The sequence below is a fragment of the Desmodus rotundus genome, chromosome 1 (genome assembly GCF_022682495.2).
Source record: "Desmodus rotundus isolate HL8 chromosome 1, HLdesRot8A.1, whole genome shotgun sequence".
NCBI classification, from domain to species: Eukaryota; Metazoa; Chordata; class Mammalia; order Chiroptera; family Phyllostomidae; genus Desmodus; species Desmodus rotundus.
Window position 1 is genome coordinate 64001529 of NC_071387.1, and position 19308 is coordinate 64020836.

General features: G+C 34.2%; 1 protein-coding gene across 2 annotated transcripts in view; it reads left to right on the forward strand.

Moving 5' to 3' along the window:
- CNTLN (centlein) overlaps positions 1-19308 on the forward strand; it is a 268014-nt gene that overhangs the window by 114576 nt on the left and 134130 nt on the right. The window lies entirely within an intron of this gene.

Consider the following 19308-nt stretch of genomic DNA (forward strand, 5'->3'; position numbering starts at 1 on the left):
CTGGGCTTGACTCAGTTGCCCTCTTTGTTGGTGGCCACTAGAGTCTCAGGGCCTGTGGGTGCTGGAGGCGTCCTGGGCGTGCAGTCCACAATTGGCTCTGCTCCAGGGCCTCATCTCCAGCTTCCTCTGTTCTACTTCCAGCTCTGGCTTCGTTCCTGCTCCGCAGAGCTCAGCTCCTATTAACTTGCATTTTCTGATGATTAGTGACATTGAGCATCTTTTTACCTGTCTATTGATCATCTGTGTGTTCTCTTTGGAGAAGTGTCTATTCATGTCATTTGGCATTTTTTATTGCATTGTTTGGGTTTTTTGGTGTTAGTTTTATAAGTAAGTTATTTATAAATTTTGGATAGGAACCCCTTATCAGATGAATTGGCAAATATGTTTTCCCATTTAGTGAGTTGTCTTTTCATTTTGCTGTGCAAAAAACTTCTTAGTTTGATGTAGTTCATTTGTTTATTTTTTCTTTTGTTTCTTTTGCCTGAGGAAATATATAAGAAAAGATATATTTCTGTGAGAAATGTATGAAATTTTACTGCCTATGTTTTCTTCTATGAGTTTTATGGTTTCAGTTCTAACATTTAAACCTTAATCCATTTGAGTTTATTCTTGTGTGTGGTATAAGAAGGTGGTCTATTTTCTTTCTTTTTTTTTTTTTTTTGCATGGATGAATCTGTCCGATATTCCCAACACCATTTATTGAATAGACTATCTTTACTCATTATATGTTCTGGCCTCATTTGTCAAATATTAATTGACTATAAAGATGTGTTTATTTCTGATCCCATCTTCTTTTCCCTAAAGATAATCACTCTCTTGGATATTGTGTTTATTAATTTCTGCCAATTAAAACTATGTTTTCTTAATATATTGTTTAGTGTTGCTTTTATTTAAACTTTGAAATACTGTCTTCTATATAGTCCATGCTTTGGGACTTAGTTTTTTTCTTGAATTTTATTTTTGTAAGATAGCACTTTGCTGCTGAGTGTAGCTATAATTCTTTCTGCCTTCTGTACAACAGTTTATTGTATAAATAAGCTATATTTTGTCTATCCGTTCTTTTTTGTCAAGGAACTTATTTGTTGTTTTGTTTTTAGCTATAGGAATATTTACATACTGCTGCTATAAACTTCCTAGTGCATGCCTCCTGACACACATGTGCACGACTTTCTCTAGGATATATCTCTAAGGGTGAAATCACCTGGCGTGAATATGCAAATAGTCAGGCTTACAAGAAAATGCCACATTTTATGACAAAGCGGTTGTTTCACATTGCACATTCCTTAATTACATTTTAAGTGATAAAATGATGTCTCATTTTGATTGCAGTTATATTTCTTTGATATCTAATGAGCTTGAGCATCTTATGTTTGTGTACTTGAAATATCTGTTTGTGTCTTTTGTTGAAATTCTATAATGTTTGTGTTTTTGTTGAAGTTCTAATGTTTATAATGTTTGTGTTTTTGTTGAAGTTCTGTATTTTGGATGCTGATATTTTGTTATGCTATTTAAAATAATGTCAGCTTCCTTATTACACAAACCCCAAATCCCGATACCTTGAAATAATTTGTTTTTTATTCATATAAGTCATATGTGGTTATTACTTGAATTTTCAGCTTCTAAGCAGTGATTTAGAGATCTGGGCTCCTTTCCTTTTTTGGATCCACTAACTTTAAATATGGCTCCCAAAGTTGTCTTACAAATCTTTACTGCAGCTAGCAAAAGGGGAAAAGGTCCTAGAGAATCACATTTAAAAAGTTTTTATGGCCTTTTGTGGTTTTATATAAATTTTTGAACTATTTGTTTTAGTTCTGTGAAATACATCATTGGAATCTTGATGGGAATTGCTTCGAATCTATAGGTTGCTTTGGGTAGTATGGGCAGTTTAATGATGTTAATTCTTCCTATCTATGAGCATGGCATGTGCTTCCACTATTTTTGTATCTTCAATTTTTTCCTTCAGTGTCTTATAATTTTTTGAGTACAGGTCTTCTGCATCCTTGGTTAGGTTTATTCCTAGGTATTTTATTCTTTTTGTAGCAATTGTAAATGGAATTATTTTCTTAATTTCCCTTTCTGTTACTTTTGTTATTAGCATATAAAAATGTAACTGATTTCTGGATATTAATTTTGTATCCTACTACTTTGCTGAATTAATTTATCAGTTCTAGTACTTTCTGGGTGAATCTTTGGGGATCTCTATGTACAGTATCATGTCATCTGTAAATAATGACAGTTTTACTTCTTCCTTTCCAATTTGGATGCCTTTTATTTCTTCTCCTTGTCTAATTGCTGTGGATAGGACTTCCAGTACTATGTTGAATAAAAGAGGTGAAAGCAGACATCCCTGTCTTGTTCCTGATCTTAAGGAACAAGTAGTAGTTTTTTGCCCGTGGAGTATGATGCTGACAGTGGGTTTGTCATATATGGCCTTTATTACAACAGCAATGATGAGAAAGAAGAAAAAAGTTGGAGGAATCACACTATCTAATATCAAACTATGCTATAAGGCTATAGTAATCAAAACAGCAGGTGGTTTCACAGGAGAATTCTACAAAGCATTTAAGGAAGAGCTAACCCCTGTCCTTCACAGACTATTAGAAAAAATCCAAAATGATAGAAGACTCCCAAACTCTTTTTATGAAGCCAGCATCATCCTAATCCCCAAACCAGATAAAGACACAACAAGGAAAGAAAACTTCAGGCCAATATCGCTTATGACCATAGACGATAAAATTCTCAACAAAATATTGGCAAATCACATCCAGCAATACATTGAAAAGATCATACATCATGACCAAGTGGGATTCATCCCAGGGATGCAAGGATGGTACAATATTCGCAAATCAAAAACCAAAATACATCACATGAACAATAGGAAAGACAAAAATCACATGATCATATCAATAGATGTGGAAAAAGCATTTGATAAGGTACAGCACCCATTTCTGATAAAAACACCCAGCAAAGTGGGAATAGAGGGGGCATTCCTTAACATAATAAAGGCCATCTATGAGAGACCTACAGAGAACATCATACTCAATGGACAAAAAATAAAAACTTTCCCACTAAGATCAGGAACAAGACAAGGCTGTCCACTTTCACCACTTCTATTCAACATAGTATTGGAAGTTTTAGCCATAGCAATCAGACAAGAAAAGGAAATAAAAGGCATCCAAATTGGAAAGGAGGAAGTAAAACTGTCATTGTTTGCAGATGACATCATAGTATACATAGAAAATCCTATACATTCCTCCAAAAAACTACTCGACCTAATAAATGAATTTGGTATAACAGTGGGATACAAAGTCAATATCCAGAAATCAAAGGCATTTTTATATACAAACAATGAAACATCAGAAGCAGAAATCAGGAAAAAAGTCCCATTAGATATAGCAACAAGAAAAATAAAGTACCTAGGAATAAGCGTAACCAAGGAGGTAAAAGACCTGAACTCAGAAAACTACACAACACTGAAGAAAGAAATCAAGGAGGACAGAAACAAATGGAAACATATACAGTGTTCATGGATCGGAAGAATGAACATCATCAAAATGTCCATACTACCCAAAGCAATTTATAGATTCAATGCAATACCTATTAAAGTACCAGTGACATATTTCACAGATATAAAAAAAAAACACTTCAAAAATTTATATGGAACCATAAACGGCCCCGAATAGCTGCAGCAATTTTGAGAAAGAAGAGCAAAGTAGGAGGGATTGCAATACCTCATATCAAACTGTATTACAAGGCCACTGTAATCAAAACAGCCTGGTACTGGCATAAAAACAGGCACATAGATCAATGGAACAGAATACAGAGCCCAGAAATAAACCCAAGTCTCTACGGTTAATTAATTTTCGACAAAGGAGGCAGGAACATAAAATGGAGTAAAAATAGCCTCTTCCACAAATGGTGTTGGAAGATCTGGACAGCTACATGCAAAAAAATGAAACTCGAGCACCAAGTTACACCATATACAAAAATAAATTCAAGGTGGATAAGACTTAAATATAAGTTGTGACACCATTAAAGTCATAGGAGGAGAACATAGGCAGGAATATCTCAGATATTTCATGCAGCAGTATTTTCACTGATATGTCCCTTAGAGCAAGGGACATAAAGGAAAGAATAAACAAATGGGATCTCATCAAAATAAAAAGCTTCTGCATGGCTAAAGAAAACAGTATTAAAATAAAAAGCAAGCCAACCATATGAGAAAACATATTTGCCAATGATACCTCAGACAAGGGTTTAGTCTCCAAAATATATAAAGAACTCACATGACTCCATTCTAAGAAGACAAACAGCCCAATTAAAAAAATGGGCAAAGGACTTGAACAGACACTTCTCTGAGGAGGACATACAGAGGGTCCAGAGACATATGAAAAGATGCTCAGTATCTCTAACTACCAGAGAGATGAAAATTAAAACCACGATGAGATACTACCTCACACCCGTCAGAATAGCCATCATACCCAAAGCAACAAACAACAAGTGTTGGAGAGGTTGTGGAGAAAAGGGAACCCTAGTGCACTGTTGGTGGGAATGCAGACTGGTGCAACCACTATGGAAAACAGAGTGGAATTTCCTCAGAAAACTAAAAGTGGAACTGCCTTTTGACCCAGCATTCCCACTACTGGGATTATACTGTAAGAGCCCTGAAACAGCAATCCAATAGAACCTATGCACTCCAATGTTCATAGCAGCACAATTTACAATAGCCAAGTGCTGGAAGTAACCTAGGTGCCCATCAGTAAATGAATGGATCAAAAAGCTTGATACATTTACACAGTGGAATACTATGTGGCAGACAGAAAGGAGCTCCTACCCTTTGTGACAGCATGGGTGGAACTAGAAAGCATTATACTCAGCAACATAAGTCAGGTGGTGAAAGATAAACACTATATGATCTCACCTTTAACAGGAACCTAATCAATAAAACAAACAAGCAAGCAAAGTATAACCAAAGACACTGAAATTGAGAAAAGGCTGACAGTGACCAGAGGGGAGAGGGGAGGGAATTTCAGGGTAAAAGGGTGAAGGGTTTGTAGGAACAATTATAAAGGACACATGGACAATCAGGGGGGTGGGGTGGGGTGGTGGAAATGGGAGGGAGGTGGGGAGGGCTGGGGGTTAGGCTGGGGTGGGGGGAAAAGGTAGAGAACTGTACTTGAATAACAAAATTAGAGAAGGGAAAAAAAACAGCATGGTACTCTCATAAAAACAGACACATATATTAATGGAAAATAATAGAGCACTCAAAAATAAACCCATACCTTTACAACAAATTAAATTCAATAGAGGATGCAAGCACATACAGTGGGCTAAAGATAGTTTATTCAATAAGTGGTGTTGGGAAAATTGGACAGATATATGCAGAAGAATGACACTAGACCGCTTTCTTATACCACACACAAGAATAAATTCAAAACTGATCAAAGACATAAATGTTACACTGAAAACCATAAAAATTATAGAAGAAAACATAGGCAGCACAATCTTGGACATTGCTTGTAGCAATATTTTATCTGATACACCCCTTGCCTGGAAATAAAAGAAAAAACAAATGGGACTACATCAAACTAAAATTTTTTTGCACATTGAAGAAAATCATCAACAAAATAAAAAGAAAGACAACCTACAGAATGGGAGAACATATTTCACCGATATATCTAATAAGGAATTAATATCCAAAATTTATAAAGAACTTACAAAACTCAACACCAAAAAAACCCCAAACAGCCCAATTGAAAAATGGTCAAAGCACCTGAATAGACACTTATTCAAAAAGGACATACAGATGGCCAATAGACATATGAAAAGATGCTCAATGTCACTAATCACTAGAGAAATTCAGATTAAAACCACAATGAGATATCACCTCACACCTGTCAAAGTGTGTATCAACAACTCAACAAACAACAAGTACTGGCAAAGACGTGAAGAAAGGGGAACTCTTTTGCACTGTTGGTGGGAATGCAGACGGGTGCAGCCAATGCAGAAAGCAGTATGGAGATACCTCAGAAATTAAAAATGGATCTTCCTTTTGACCCAGCTCTCCCACCTCTGAGAATATATATGAAGGAACCCAAAATACTAATCTGAAAGGACATAAGCACCCCTTTGTTCATTGCAGTGTTATTTACAATCACCAAGATACGGAAGCAGCCCAAGTGTCCATCAGTAGAAGAGTTGGGTAAAACAACTATGGGACATTTATGCAATGGAATAGTACTCATCTATAAAAAAGAAGAAAATTTTACTCTTTGCAACAGTATGGATGGACCTGGACATTATGCTAAGTGAAATAAGCCAGCAAGAGAAAGACCAATGTCACAGGATTTACTCATATGTGGAATCTAATGAACAAACTGAACTAACAAGGAAAATGGGGACAGACTCAGATGGAGAGCAGAATGACAGCTGGTTGTGGGGGGAGGTTAGAGGGTGGAGGGGTTGAGCAAAAAGGAAAAAGGACTCATGGATATAGACAACAGTGTGGTGATTGCAGGGGAGAGGGGCATATAAGAGGACCAAATGGTAATGGGAAAATATATAATAAAGATTAAATGGAAGAAAGTTTTTATGAATTAGGCTTGGAAGTGGTACCTAACATTTGCACTGTCATATTGCTGGCCATAACTCAATTATTTCACCACATGTCCCATTGCAAAAATGATAGGAAAACATGTAGTCTCAAATATTGGGTAGTAAGTGTTCATTTCCAAAGAAAGGAAATGAGTTTAGAGATCAACCAACAGTTCTCAGCTATTGGATGTAATTTTTGCCAATACGTTCTTGCTTGTGGCTTTTCTTTTCATTTTTTCTATGGTGTATTTTGTAGAATGAAGTATTAATTTCAGTATAGTTGTATTTCTATATATTTTTAAACTTGGTGCTTATTTTCTTGTTTAAGAAATCCTACTTTATCTTAAACTTATATTTTCCTATACTTTCATCTAACATGTTATTGTTTTGACTTCTACATATAAGTCTTTAACCTATGTGGAATTTTCTTTTTTTAATACATTTATCGATTATGCTATTACAGTTGTCCCATTTCCTCCCCTTAAATCCACTCCATCCTGCACACCCCCTCCCTTCCATATTCCCCCCCCCCATAGTTCATGTCTATGGGTCATTCATATAAGTTCTTTGGCTTCTACATTTCCTATGCTATTCTTACTCTCCCCCTGTCTATTTTCTACCTACCATTTATGCTACTTCTTCTCTGTACCTTTTCCCCCTCTCTCCTCCTCCCATTCCCCTGATGATAACCCTTCATGTGATCTCCATTTCTGTGGTTCTGTTCCTGTTCTAGTTGTTTGCTTAGTTTGCTTTTGTTTTTGTTTTAGGTGTGGTTGTTAATAACTGTGAGTTTGCTGTCATTTTTACTGTTCATATTTCTTATCTTCTTTTTCTTAGATAAATCCCTTCAACATTTCATATAATAAGGGCTCAGTGATGATGAACTCCTTTAACTTGACCTTATCTGAGAAGCACTTTGTCTGCCCTTCCATTCTAAATGAAAGCTTTGCTGGATACAGTAATCTTGGATGTAGGTCCTTGGCTTTCATGACTTGGAATACCTCTTGCCAGCCCCTTCTTGCCTGTAAGGTCTCTTTGGAGAAATCAGCTGACAGTCTTATGGGAACTCCTTTGTAGGTAACTGTGTCCTTATCCCTTGCTGCTTCTAAGATTCTCTCCTTCTGTTTGATCTTGGGTAATGTAACTATGATGTGCCTTGGTGTGTTCCTCTTTGGGTCCAGCTTTTTTGGGACTCTCTGAGCTTCCTGGACTTCCTGGAAGTCTATTTCCTTTGCCAGATGAGGGAAGTTCTCCTTCATTATTTGTTCAAATAAGTTTTCAATTTTTTGTTCTTCCTCTTCTCCTTCTGGCACCCCTATATTCGGATGTTGGAACGTTTCAAGATGTCCTGGAGGTTCCTAAGCCTCTCCTCATTTTTCCGAATTCTTGTTTCTTCATTCTTTTCTGGTTGGGTGTTTCTTTCTTCCTTCTGGTCCACACCATTGATTTGAGTCCCAGTTTCCTTCTCATCATTGTTGGTTGCCTGTACATTTTCCTTTGTTTCTCTTAGCATAGCCTTCATTTTTTCATCTAATTTGTGACCAAATTCAACCAATTCTGTGAGCATCCTGATTACCAGTGTTTTGAACTGTGCATCTGATAGGTTGGCTATCTCTTTGTTGCTTAGTTGTATTTTTTCTGGAGCTTTGATGTGTTCTTTCATTTGGGCCATTTTTTTTGTCTTGGCACACCTGTTAAATAAAGGGGTGGAGCCTTGGGTGTTCACTGGGAGGGGGTAATGACCTTTGCTGCGCTGTGATGCTGTACATGGGGGAGGGGCCGAGAGGGAGCAATGGTGCTTGCTCCACTCTCTGCCGTATTTCAGTCACTCTCTCTGCTACCTACAATCAAACTGGGCCCCTTGGGTGCTGATTCCTGAGTGGGTGGATGGGCTTGTGCACGCTCTAGGCCCCTGTGGGTCTCTCCAATGATCTCTCCTGTGAGGCTGGTAGTCTCTCTTGCTGCCCCGCCTCGACCCCCACGGGTGTTTTCATTCAGAGATTTGAGGCTTTATTTCCCCGTGCTGGAGTCCTGTGTTGCACGATCTGTTTCGCTGGCTCCCCTGCTGTTCCTCCTGGCTTATCTATGCATGAATGTGGGGCCTCAGGGTATGTTATCTGTCCAACTGCCCTCCCTGTTTGTTCCACAATCTGCCACCTTGCTGGGTCCGCCAGCCGCTGTGTTGCCGGGAGTCCTCTCCACCCCGGCTGCCCGTCTCTGCCCCTCCTACTGGTCAGGATGAATGTTTCTTCTTTATCTCCTTCGTTGTCGGACTTCCATGCAGTTTGATTTTCTGTCAGTTCTGGTTGTTTTTTGTTTTTAAATTGTGGTTGTCCTTCTTTTGGTTGTACGAGGAGGCGCAGTGTGTCTACCTATTCTTCCATCTTGGCTGGAATCTGGAATTTTCATTTGTTGTGAAGAATTGAATTCCATTTAATTTTTTAAAAAAATCTTTAGCTCTATTATAGTTCTTTTTCCAGTCTCATCAGTTTGACTTTAACTCTTTAAGCTTCTTAGTGGTGCATTTTTTAGTTTTCTATCTCACATAAATCAGGACCAAAGGCATAATGAGGTTAGTTCTAGTGAATTCAAGGTACATAATGGTGGCAGGCAGTTTGGGGATAAACAAGGTTGTGCCTAGGATTATTTCTGGACACGCAGATTGAGGTAAGGAGACCTGTGGAGAGTAGGTCTTAGCCCCAGTGCTTGGCCTCTCCTCCATCTGAGAGAGGTATGATCATAGGCGCTGAGTGTGTTTTTACTCTTGAACTCTGAATGTGGCTCTGTGTGTATAAAATGGATATACAAAGTAAATAGAGAATACATAATCTATATAACTGGAATCATACAATCCATAAATTTGTATCCTGCTTGTACAATTACCATTTCATTACAATATAATTAAACATTTGAAAACTTTTTTTTGACCGCCTAATAGTTTAACATAGAAATTTATCATTTTACCTAAACATTTTTCTACCCTGGGACATTTACCATATTTCAAATATGTTTTTTTTCTGTTTCCTCTCATTTTGATGCTATAATGAACGTTTTCATTTGTATCTCTTTATTCTCATCTCTCGTAGTTCCTGTATGATAAACTCTTGAAAGTAACATCCTTATGTCAAACATTATGAACCAAAGGCTGTTGAGTATACCATGCCAAACTACACTACAGAAAGATTATACCAAATTATCTTCCCAGAGTCTATCAAAGTACCCATTTTTCATAACCTTGCAGACTTTATTACCATTTAAAAACAGCCTTGCTAATTCATTCTTTTTGTTTTTTATCTCTTGAAACTAGTGAGATTTTTCACTTTACTTTCCCCTTAGTTTTCTTTTGTATTAATACATGTTTTGTCAGTTTGTATTTTTGTTTTCCTTTGTTTTGTTTATTGATATACATGACCTCTTAAATTTATATTAAGGAAATGAGCCCTATATAATATTTATCATAGGTATTTTCAGTTTATTGTTTGTCAACCTTGTTAATGCTGTCTAAACTTTCTAGACTTGGTTGTTGAGAACTTTCTCCTGCAGCTTTTCTTTTGAGATTGAGGTGTGTGCCTCTTTTGTGCATTAGCAGGTATTAAACTTTATTGTTTTTCTTGTCTGTCTCTTTTATGGACTCTCAATTCCTTGAAGGCAAAGATACTTGGTTTCTTTTCCTTTTATCCCCACTGCTTTTCCCAGTGATTCATATTTTAATTTCAATAAATACTCATTGAATGAACATATAAAAAGATGTGTACCATGGCTTTATACCCATTTAGCCTGTCCCACAGTGATCAAGTTCGTGCACATAGCAATTCCAGTAAGGTGGGAGCTTTAACAAGTCAACTTTTACAAGGGATTATCTAGTTTAATGTGGTCTAGTTACATGTGGACTAAAAAATTATGTTGTCTTTTCTTTAGCAGTGCTAAATGGTTTTGTACAGTTTTCTAACGCAACAAAGGAGGGAAAAAAATGTCTGTATTAGCTTTGTTTTCTTGCCAGAGAGTCTAGTATTGATAGTGGCTATTTGGCATCAATTAAAGATCTTAATTTGTCAGTTGGTAAGGAGATCAGATTGTAGTACCTTAACTTAGGCTCAGAATGCTGTTAAACCTTGTCATACTGTAGTTCGGAAATAATTATGCCAGAGTTAATAATTGGTTTGATTTTTTATGAATTTTACTTTATCATTTCAATATACTTTATTTGCATTTCCAACATGGACGATATCAATCTTATACTTTTGCTAGGTACCTTACTGTTACAACATCAAAAATGATTTTTGTGAATGTTAGGACAAGATGTCATATATAAAGTACTTTTAAATAATATATATCATCATTTTATTTCATACTTAACTAAATTTTAATTTATATATAAAATCTCATTTTGAAAAGTTGATTTATTTGACAGCATTATTTTAAGTGAAAACTGCTTTGTAATTTATTGCTTGATTTAATTAAACTCAACTATTACATAATTTATATTTTTAATTCATTTGTATACGTAGACATGGTCACAGAAGTATATAGGAAGTTATCTCTTGACAGTTTCATATTTAATCAACTATCATAAGAAAACAACTTACCAATAAAATAATGTTATGACTTTTAAACTTGATGAATGAAGAACATTTTTATTTAAAAGAAAAATTTGAATTCTTTATAAGTGTTAACTATAAAATTTTTCTAAAGCATTAGTACATTATATTTACAAAATTTGAACTTGTTATAATCATAGAACTTCCCTAACATGCAGGAAAATAAACCTTTTTAAAAAAAGGCCTGTTATAGATATTCTGATATTTTAGGCCTGCTTTAAGTTCCAAGCAGAATGAGGCAGCCCAAGATATTAAAATCTTGAAAGTAAGCACATATAATGGAAACCGCAACTCAACTTTAACTACTCTATAGTGGCACTTCTCTTGCTGCTATAATAAAACTTAAGAATGTTTTAGTGATTTTTTTCCCTACTATTATTCAAAATTACATTACCCTTACTGAAATCTGAATGGCTTTTAGTGGATTAATTAAACTGTAGCTGTTTTTGCCATCTGGGTACAGCTTGTTTAGTTGCCTTTCTACAGAAAGATTTCTCTTGGAATAAAAACTATTTTTTTTGTTAGAATACAGCTGCTAGGCTTCACTTTCTAAAAAACAAATAGTTTATGCTTTCTTACATGAGGTTTGTGATGAAATTCAGTCTGTAAAATACAAAATTCTGTCATTGCATTTCTTTTTAAAGGTTATAACAGTACAACACAAGCTTTTTATATTCTTTTTAAATTTGTAAAAAATTTATTTTGTGTCTTGATAACTTGTAAAAGTAAGTATATCCTAGTTTTAGGCTAGATGTGAAAAAAATGAGAAAGAGGGAATTAACTAAATCTGATTTTTATGGCTCAAGTGGTTTCATTAAATTAGAGTGCTCTGTGTTGTTCATTAATGAACTTGTGCCATATGCTTTAACTGTTCTGGTCAATAGCTGATAAAGAAAAGCTTGTGGGTTTGCTTTTTCTTTCTTTTTTTTAAATAAAGCTGGATAAAAATATCCATGTGATGGGCTTTTATCAAAGGAGTTACTTTGAATTCAGTAACTACTACTGAGGCAATATGGCTCGCAATTTGCGACCCAAAGGTAGTCATACATTATTGGAATACAGCCTACTGCGCTTCACATTACACAGATGTGAAGGCCTGATTATAGCTGCTTCATAATTAACAGTGATCCGATTTGTTTTGTGGCATAAATGGTGCATGTGTAGAACATTAGCCATGGCACTCTCATTCAAATTCAACTCAAGGGCTCAGCGGCAGGCGGGTCACGAGCTTCAGGGAGTAGAAGCACAAGCTCCTCCATATGTTCTTGCTGCATCTTACTATGACTATGAGTGCAAGATAAGTTCCCCAAAGAACCTAATCGTGTTCTGTAATTACAGCGCGGCTTTCTGCTGGCTAGAAATAAGGGAGAAGCTAAAACACTCCCTCATCAGATAATTTGTAAATTACTTTACATGGCGGATGCCTAACTCAGTTGGTTTTCAACTGCTGAAATTATAAATAATTGTAACAGATGTGGCAATATGGCTGGCCTCCAATAAATGAGGCCCTTGATAATTTGGCCAACCCTTTGACAGGCCAATTTAATAAAATGTGAACAAAATCTTCTTGCTAATAATTTATCATCCTTTTTCCCAATAGAATAAATTTAATTACCCTAGCAGTTAACAAGGTCACACCCAGATGCCAAACTCGGCTACAGTTTTGATAATGCAATCAGGAATTGAGAGGTGATGACAGCGTTGTTGTTTTTTTCATTACCTGGCTTCACATAAACACAGGTGGCGTAGCTTTCTTGTCAGTTTTTAATAATTACAGGCTATTATGGAATGCATAGTTAGCAGATTGAAAACCACACTTTAGTGAATTTGTTTGAGTATGATTGAGGTTTTAATGTATAGAGATGATAATGCATAACAAGCACAGTCCCTTGCTTATACCATTAGTGCACACATTTTGATTTTTTTTACTGGTGACATAAGTGTCAAATATTTATAAAACTTAGAGTATGCATTGTATTAAGCAATGGATCAAACCTAGAAGTCACATATTTAGAGATATACTGAAGAGGAAATTGAATTTCTTGAATCTAGGAATTCGTTTTAGGACACTGTTAACGGATATATTTTAAATATTAAGAATTCTGGCAGAGTAAGAGGCATCTAACATCTTTGGGGAAAACCCAGTTGTGTTTAATCTTGCTACTTAATGCAAAAAACAAATCTATAGAAAAATCACTTAGTCTTCTTGTCGTAATTTTTAAATAAGTCCAGGATCAGTTTACTCTTGGGATTAGAATCAATAGTCAGTGTGTATATTACAGAATTAATACTATAATACTGTGACGTGTAAATATCACTAATTTTTGTCAATGCAGTGTGATATTTCTGCCATAGAAGAAATAACCAGCTTGTGGTTGTAACAAAGATACTGTTGTCATCTACTGGATGTCATTGTAAGCAGATAGAACATCCATTTATAACTCATTTAGTGTTCAGCTTTATATGGTGTATGGGAGTTGTTAAATTTATGAAATTAAAGTTTTACCTTTCATTTTGCTGTTCACTAATCTGACTGTACCACACAAGCCTTTATAATAAAGGAAAGTTTAATTTGATTGACTGTAGTGCTGAATTTTGCTATAATGTGACATTAGGATGGTGTTTATGAAAAGATGTGATGATGTATTAAATTTTATACATGTAGTAAATAATTTTGTTATATTTTGTGATCTCTAAATGCAATCTAAGGATATTTTGATTAAAAGTGAGTGTATGGAAGAAATGCAAGTGTTTCTATTTTTTAAAAGAATGCAAGCTGACCTGGTTGATGTTAGATATTTATTACTCAATTTAGTAGTTTTTCTAAAAGTGAGGTGTGAGTTTAAGCTAGTACATGTAAGTAATTCCCTTTGTGAACTTCTGTGGTAAGACTATTTTGATTTAAAATATCATGTTGATTCTATATTATTTTTTCCTTTTTAATAAGAATATACAATTATTTTAAAGCCATCCATTTTCAGGTTATGAATAATTCAGCTAATAATGTTTGTTTTATAAATTGGCAATATGCTTCTGTATTTCTAAAGTCAATTTCAAATAAAATGTCAAGTTTTTGCAGAGATACAGGGATTTTATGAGAAGAAAATTATGTATATATATATACACATATACACATACACACACACACACACATATATAAAGTCTTTAGTAAAGTACATGTATATTTTAACATTTGTAACACTGTCTTCTTCCAAGAGAATTTCAGTTGATTTTTCAGAGAACATTGAAGATGTCAGTTTCTCTGATATATATGTATATGTTACATATTTTATATATACACATGTCATAGATTTTAAACACACATATGTTTAACCTCTATTAATTTTTCAGTGATATTATTTTAAGAGAAACTATTATTATTTGTTGAAGTATCATATTCTTTTTAAATATTTTTTTTGAAATAGACTGTATTTATGCATTGACAGGTTTGGAATTTATAAATTTCTTAAATAAGTGAGATAATGTATGCTAAATGCTTACCTACACCTAGGAACTCAATACCTCTTCACTAAATGCTAGTTATTATTTTAATAGAGTAGGAAACAAACTGATATATTTAATTAAAATTTACTAATAAGACAAAACAATTGATCTTGTGATTCTTTGCAATTATTATAGCTTTGAAAATTTTTTCAATTTATTAGACAATATTTCCTCAGCCTCCATTGTATTATCATACATGTTCCTTGAATTTAATGCAACATGACTACATATTTTTTATATATATATATATACATATATATATGTGTATATATATATAGATAGATAGATAGATAGATAGATAGATAGTAATTGGCACAACACTTAAAGTCTTCTTTTATTCCCTCTCCTACTCTGTATCTTCTGCAGGACTTTTTGATCAAAATTACCTCTGTGGATCAATGTGAAAAAGAAGTTATGTTTTAATAATGGTCAATTTAAAGAGATTAGTTCCAATTGGAGGCATTTGGACACATACTCCACTGATCATTTCTCATCAGATTAACTATGGTCTAGCATCATACCATTAACTTCCAAGACTGTAAACTGAAAAGGTGCACAGGACTTTTGATATTAGAGAAGTTTATTTATAAAATACTAATAATTCTTAGCAAGAAGAGCTAACTTTCCAAAGATTCTTGGATTTTAAGGGCAATAGATAGAATAAGCTTCCACAGACAGGAGGATTGGTTGTCTTAATTTTCCTAAGCCTGTAAAAAGAACATTTTAAAAAGATAAGTAAGGATATATGAGGATGTATGTATGAGGATGTACATACATCCTCATATATGTTATTATACATATAATTATTAAGTTTAAAAAGCAGGTTAATTGAGTATCATATGGGTGGGGACAAATGAGTCACTTTACAAAGGAGTAACCTGACAGAACCTAGTTTAGCCAGGTGATTAGTATCAACAGTCAAATCGTGTTGATAGTATGTACCCTTTGATATGATATGATTTAAATGGCACCTCTGTGATTTTCCTGCCCCGAACTTGTAAGCCCAGTCCAATCATGAGAAAAACATAGACAAATTCCAACAGCTGGGGAATCCTGTAATATGCCTGAATAGTACTCCTCAAAACTGTCACTGTTATCAAAAATAAGTGTTATCACAACCAAGAGTTTCTGACTTTACACTAAGTTTATAATGGTACCATAGATTGCATCCTGGAACATAAAAGGACATTCAGTAAAAACTATGGAAATTTGAATAAACTATTGACTTCACTGAAGGTCAGAGGAGGGAGTGCGGGGGCTGGGTAGAAGTGGGGAAATCTGTAATAGTGTCAACAATTAAAAAAATGTCTGAATATTGGATCATGAGTGTTTTTTTAGAGGTGCATAACAGAGGAAACTGGGTGTGTGAGAGTGGAAGGTAAGGTATAAGAGAACTCAGTTTTTTTCTAAGCATAAAATCTTCTAAAAATAAATTCTATTAAAAAAGCAGGTTATAGGGCAGATACAGTGTGTGGGGGGGGTTCCTTTTGTTTTTTTTAAAGTCTGGGTAATATATCCATTATTACCCAGACTTTCATCTCTCAGAGAATATCATTAGTATACTATATCATTAGTTAACTCTGATAGATGAGATTATGGAGTGACTTTCATATATTGCCCCTATCTATACTTATTTTTTATATTGAACTCTAATTCCTTTTATTTGCAGAAAAAGTTACATTAAAAAAAAAAAAAAACATTTAGTGCCCTGGTTGGTTGAAGCGTCATCCTGTAACCGAAAGGTTGCAGGTTTGATTCCTGCTCCAGATGTGTACAGGAGACAACTGATCGATGCTTCTTTCTCACATCAGTGTTTCTCTCTCTCCCTTCCGCTCCCTCTAAAAGCAATGAAAAAAATGTCCTCCAGTGAAGATTAAAAAAAACATTTAATTACTTATTCATTGTAAAAAATTTAAGGAAATTTTTTTAGATAAGTATGAAAAAAATACTCCACATATAATTTCTCCTCTCAGAAATAACACTATAACTTTTTTCCTGTGCATATTTAGTGAAATCTATTTCTACATCCTATGCTATATTCTTTTGTAACCTGCTTATCTCACTTAACTGTTTATCATTTATCACTTTCTTTATCAACTCTCAGCATTATTAGAATGCCGAGTCAAAGACTTGATACGTTTTCATGTGCTTTGATGAATATTTAAAAATTGCCCTTGGAAATTTGTAGCAGTTTATACTCTCACCATCATGTTCTCAAGATACAGGAGTCATAAACTGAGTCGGGACAGTATTTTAAAATTAGGATTTTTTTTTTAAATCCAAATTCTGCACTTCTTTTGAAAAATCAATAGATCTGGCAGTAGTGGGCCACATTTCTCTTTGCAAACAATTGGTGGAGCAGAATACTACTCATTCACACTAAGGCTGACTGTCATTTGACATTTCACCTGCACTTTTAAAAATGGTCGTATTAAGAGAAATGTGAAATACTTCTTGTGTATGTATCTAGCAAAAGGGATAAAAGGCATGCATGCAAAAGAGAGAGGCAGAGAGAGCAAGCACATTTTTTAAAAACTGGGAGCATGTGTAAGTTTTCTTGTGGGAGTGACGAATATATATTTAATATTTAATATTTATACAAAGTGCCCATTGAATTAATTCTAAGGCTGTGACTTTAAAACCAACTAAACACAACCCATTATATTCATTTATTTATATTATTTTCCTGGCTCCTGTATCAATTTGTATTAATTACTAATTATGTATTATTTTTTTAATTTTAAAGTTCTGTTGTTAGTTATTCAGCTCTTTTGAAGGAATGGTGCCTAAGTATGAAACCTTTTTCTATTTCAGTGACAATATCCACTGTTGGAGCATTTTTAACGTCTCCATGAATATTTGAATTATTTATCATTGCAGCTACTTAACTGAATATTCATGCTTTTTACATTTTTATCTGTTGCTTTTTAATCCAATGAGACTTAGAAAACTCACTTATTAAAGAACATAGGACTGCTTATTAGATACATCAGTACATTGAAGTATGTTTTCCTGTTTTATTCTAATTTTTGTTTGATCTTGAACAATTTATTTAGAAATTTTTGGAAATGATGAGATTTTGGATATATTCCTCATAATTTTATTTAATGAAATCTGAACAAGAGCAGATAGTCTTTGAAAATTGTTTAGGTTGGTAGCCCAATCAAAGAATATGATTGCTGGGTGGGATGCAGTGGAGGGAGGTAGAGGAAGATAAAGGGGGATAAATGGTGATACATGGGACCTGACTTGGGATACTGAACGCACACACAGTGTACAGATAATGTGTTGTAGAACTGTGCATCTGAAACCTGTATAATTTTGTTAACCAGTGTCACCCCAATAAATTCAGTAAAAAGGAAAGAATTTAAAAAGGATATATTTATAAATATCATATATTACCTTACAAAATTTTAAGAAAAAACAGATCAAATTCAAACAGTTACTAAAAGGGGGAGGAAAGAATAAGGCAAAGTCCTCTAGAGTGTGGAAGAAAAGTGCTTAAACTTTTAATTTGATATTCAAAGCAAAGTAATGGAGTTTTTACTATATTGTAGTGTGGTAACAGTACAATATGTAAACAACAATGAGGAAAATATATAGCAGTAAGATAGAACAAAGGTTGGAACATATATCACGTGATTTACATATGAGGGAAGTATAATAGTATAAATCACAGGTGCTCCCACTAAGTTGTAAAAATTACTGCTTAGAATTAGGAAAATTCTGTCGATCTCCTAAGAACAATGTAGGCAAAACCAGAAAAGGATAGTATTTCCTAATGTTGGTTCAGAAAGGTTAGACATTTTTATTTTTCTCACAGTCTTTATGAATATCATTTAGGAAGTATGGGGCTCTCTACATTTTAAGTGAAACTATTTCCAGAGCTATTGATCCATATTAATAATATTAGCATCATAAAATTTGACTTTGCTGGAAATCAACAAAAAACTTTTCACTGAGTTAGTGTTTTTGATTTTTGTAAATGAAGTTGTTAATTTGAAATAGCATATATGCATGGATTTTAATGGTTTCAAATATATTATCAAAATGGCAACAGAATTTTGCAGAATGCTGGTTTTCATGAACGTGTTTCCTCCAAGTTTAATTTTCCTGTGATTTCTGTTGTTAAAATGTGGTGTTTGCCATCAACAGTTTATCTGGCATAGGGATAAATTTCAGAGAATACTGTGAACTGTATTAACTTTTGAAGGTATCAGAGTTTTTTGTTTGTTATTATTAAAATATGATACATTAAAATAAAATTAGACCTGTAGTGCTGCTGGTTTCCTTTTCTCAGTTTTATATTCTATAGTACTGCCTAACACTTGATGATCAGATGGTGGGTTGAGTGTTTCATGAGGAAATACATGTGTGTATAATTTAAATTTGAAATAATATATAGGTCAGTGGTGTGTATCATGCAGCCATGCTTTAAATTTTTTCTCTTGCAAATCTGTATGACAATATTATTTATGAAAATGTGCATACAGACTCTTGGTTATTTTATAGAAAAATGCCATTCTAGTAGGATGATAGAAGTTTAGCTAATGCTGGTTTACAGTTTAGTATTGAAATGATGTTTTCTTTTTCTGAATATTGTACTTATGAC